Raw genomic sequence first — 4,482 nt, 5'->3', positions numbered from 1 at the left:
TTTCAGGGACATTACTGAGATTGCTGTCCGTGATTTAGCTGGCTCCCTTGTTATCTTTAGCTGAATTACTTTTTAAAATAAAATTAATATGGCATGTGCTGGTGTCTCTTTAATCACACATCCTGTGTAGTAGGATAGGAATCACCAGTATGATTTACCTTCCTGACATATATTAGATTGTAACCATAAATGTTAAAAAATGCTATGATTATGTTATCACAATACTGCAATTACTTAATGGTCCTGCATACAATGATTAACAGTCAGTCAGTTTAATTAGAAGATTAATAATACTATTAATGAATGGAACATTCTGAGACTGAGCATTCCTCCCAGTGGCATGGACACCACATCAGATATTTGTCCTTCTACACAGAGCTTCATGACACAGTAAGACCAAAGCCGCCTAAATGGGGAAATGTGAAAAAAAAAAAAAAAAGGCACAAAGGACTTGTAAAAAACTTTTAATAACTGTTTAAATCACATGTGGAAAACACAAGGCCTGCGGGCCGAATCTGGACTGCCTGGCCATTTTATGTGGTCCGCGGTGAGGGATGCACTGGTAGTGGCGAGGAGAATGATCGGCAGCTGGCTGGGAGGCACGCTGTGGCAGCATCATCCCTGTTTGCCCCAGCGCAGCCCCTGCACAGAACACCTCTACCCAAGGACAGCATCCGTGAATCTAGCAATTACTCCCAAAATATTCAAGAGAAAAGTTGATGCAGAAGGAAGACAATTTAATGAAAGATGGGAAACAGAATATTTGTTCATACTTCGCAAAGACAAACCGGTGTGTATTTTGTGTTATGAGGCTGTGTCAGTGATGAAGGAGCACAATATACGTCGGCATTTTGACACCAAACACGGAGCTAAGTATGCTAAATATACCCTTCATGAAAGACAAAAAATTGTCCAAGAATTAAAAGGTAGATTGCAATCGCAGCAGAACATGTTTACTAAAGCTATAGGCAAAAATGATGCAGCAGTGAAAGGTAGCTATATTATGGCTGAAGAAATTGCCTGAGCTTCCAGGTGTTTTTCAGAGGGTGCCTTTTTGAAGCAATGAATGCTAAAAGTGTATGAGCAGGTGTGCCCCGACCAGATGCAAACTTGCCAAAATGTCAGTTTGTCAAGAAATACCACTGCAGATCGAGTTTGAGATTTTGCAGAAAATCTAACAACACAGCTGGCTGAAAAGGCACGCAGTTATCTAGCTTTTTCATTAGCTGTCGATGAAAGCACGGACAATACTGATACAGAGCAGTTGTCCATCTTTATACGAGCCATGAAGATGGACCTCTCTGTCACTGAGGAACTCTTGGGTGTAGCTGCAATGCATGGGACAACAACAGGGAAGGACATTTTTGAAGCGGTGGAGAAGTCCATAAATAATATTAAATTACCCTGGAAAAAGTTGGTGGGGCTAACTACTGATGGCGCTCCTGCAATGCGTGGAGGAAAAAAAGGCTTGGTTGGACTAATGAAGGAGAAAATGCTAAATAATAACTGCCACACACATCTGATTACCTATCATTGCATTATCCATCAAGAAGCTATGTGCGGTAAGGTTCTGGAAATGGATAATATAATAACCACAGTAACGAAAACAGTAAACTTTATACGGGCACATAGCCTGAATCATTGCCAGTTCCAGTTGTTTTTACAGGAGGTAGGTGCAGAGCATGGAGACATGCCATACTACACAGAAGTAAGGTGGCTGAGCAGGAGCAAAGTCCTCAAATGATTTTTTGAGCTAAGGGAACAAATAACTCTTTTCATGCAAAGTAAAGGAAAGCCCTTGCCTGACCTGTCAGATCCGACCTGGCTTTGTGATTTTGCTATGATGTGTGATTTAACAATGCATCTCGCCCAACTGAATCAGAAGCTGCAGGGATACAAACAAGTCATCATGAAGATGTCTGATATGATCACAGCATTCTAGCGTAAACTTCTCTTATGGAAGTCCCAACTAGAACAGGACAATCTTGCCCACTTTCCTGTTTGTCAGAGTATGTTGGCCTCCTTATCCAGTGCTTTTCCTTGTGCTCAGTTGGCTAATAAAGTGAGCCGATTAATTGATGAGTTTGATTGGCGCTTCTCTGACTTCAGAGCACAGCACTGTGGCTTTGACATCTTTGTCAATCCTTTCACAGCCAACATCAACAGTGCACCCCATCACCTTCAGATGGAGTTGATAGAGCTTCAAACTGATAGTGGCTTGAGAGTAAAGTTCCAGGATGTCGCGATAGAGGACTTTTACCGTCTACTGCCCCCTGACTTGATGCCACAGCTGCGACTTCATGCTGCCCATATTATGTCCATGTTTGGGAGCACCTATCTGTGTGAACAGATGTTTTCAGTAATGAATCTAAACAAGAACATTCACAGATCATGCATCCACGCTGTTTTGCGGGTTGCCACAGCACAAGACATAAAACTAGACATTCACTCACTGACCAGGAGAAAACAGCCTCAGACATCTGGCCAGAAAACAAATAGGTGAGCAATTGTAAAACCTAAATTTCAATGTATTAAAAAACAGTTTTTTAACTTTTTTGCTTACAGTTTTATTTTGTCAGAACATGATTAATGCACCTTGCTAAGGCACACAGTGATGGTGCTTATGGAATTCAATGCTCTGTGCACTGATTAATGCACCAAGATGGAATGAGATATGGTCTCTCAGGATGATGAAGGATCTTTACTTCTACTAGTCTTAGTAGAACCTACTATATCATAATAAAAAATTAATAAAAAATGTTGGTCCGCGACTTAGCCTATTTTTTTATTTTGTCTCCTTATGTGATTGAGTTTTACACTCCTGGTTTAAATGGTCAAACTGGAAGTAGTTGGAATTAAAAGGATATAATTTTTCCCACTGACATAAAACAATATTGGCAAATGTTGTTTATGCAATGTATAAGGGCGACGCTGTGAATGCTTTGGTTAAACAGTTTAAAAATTGTTCAAATATATATATATATATATATATATATATATATATTTATATTTATATTAGGAAGAGTACAACAGAAAGAATGTGGGGGTGACTGGGAAAATTAGTTATTAATTAAGGAATTACATTGGCAGATAAGATTAGAATCGGACAAAAGTCCTGCTTTGAATGAACATCTGTCAGTCAGCAGTGTTTCAAACACAAATGTAATCAAGTTTGCAGTTTGTGAATGTTTTTGATAGTGTACATCTTTAAATAATATTAGTTGTGTTTAATTGTGTTTTGTATGTATTTAAGGAGCTGGGCATTAATTTATGAATTAGTTCTGATGAAGTCTTCATTTATTTTGTTAGATGAAAGAGCTAAATAACTATTAAATGTTTTTTTATGGGTCCATAGTACATTGTTTTTTTTTCAAATGACACAGTAACAATTATTTTGCTTCTCTCTTGGCATTGCTATGCTAAGTGCTACCATGTGAGTTTGTATAAATAATGTGCCCTTAAAAGAATGTTTTTCAGATTTCATATTGGTCACTTATGGGACATAGGGGTTGTTTCATTCAGTTATTCTCCAGTACTCGATTTTTTCCAGTTCAGGAACAGAGTTGGTGGAGGCAGAGCCTATTCCTGCATACAGTAGCTGGAAGGCTGTGAAAATGATCCTGTATAAAGTGTTAGTCTATCATAAGATGTACACATGCATTTAAGCTCTCATGATATACACAACTATGGGCAGTTTAGAGGAGCAATTTCCCAGAAACTCTAATAATATCTGTCTAAAGCAAATTAACAAGCAAAATAAAGTAACTCAAAAGCGGTGTACAAGATATATCTTGCAAAATAATTCAGTGGTTGTTACTCAAGGCGCACATCATCTTTCATTTTTGATTTCTTTCTGTGCTCTGTGACAAGTGGTAATATAACCGTGTCATTTGTTACATTTGTTGAATGGGTAGCACTGTACTCAAATATTTGAAAACTGTACATGTTAAGTTATATTACACTTTCCATTTCTATGATTTTGCTACTATTTTTGCTGTCCTATAGTGCATGGCACTAGAATTCTCAGAATGCATAACTGCTCTCTCTAATCACTATAGGGTAATTCATTGATACCATGTATTACTGTAGCCCTATCGACTTCGGAAAAAATCAAAGAGTACCGTTCCTATGTGAAACCATACAAGAGCAGGTTGTGTCCTCCTCAGAGTCCCTGCTGAAGCAGTACTGCCTTGGTGTAGTGATCTAATGTTCGAGTGCCATGTACCACTAAATCACTGCAACATCCAAGCTCCAGAAACAACAGCTGAAGTACGTGTTCATCTGATTAACTAATGGAAACCAGGATCAGATCTGCAGAATATTTACAGGATTTCTTAGCTTGTGTAGGCGATTGCTGAGAATACTACTATCCGTGTCATACTTCTGGTGAAGGGTTATACTTCAAAGCAATGATGCACCTTTCTTAAAGTTCATGTTAGGGGTGAGTGCAGTGGTAATTTCTCCTTCATAACACTTACATTT

General features: G+C 38.5%; 1 pseudogene; it reads left to right on the top strand.

Annotated features, from left to right (window-relative positions):
- The first annotated feature begins 577 nt into the window (after positions 1-577).
- Positions 578-2,503, top strand: LOC122800221 (annotated as a pseudogene).
- The last annotated feature ends 1,979 nt before the right edge of the window (positions 2,504-4,482 follow it).

This window comes from Protopterus annectens, chromosome 4.part0, assembly GCF_019279795.1.
Source record: "Protopterus annectens isolate FY-2018-M chromosome 4.part0, PAN1.0, whole genome shotgun sequence".
NCBI lineage: Eukaryota > Metazoa > Chordata > Ceratodontiformes > Protopteridae > Protopterus > Protopterus annectens.
Note: the sequence above shows the minus strand (reverse complement) of the source record. Positions and strands in the feature narration are given on the sequence as shown.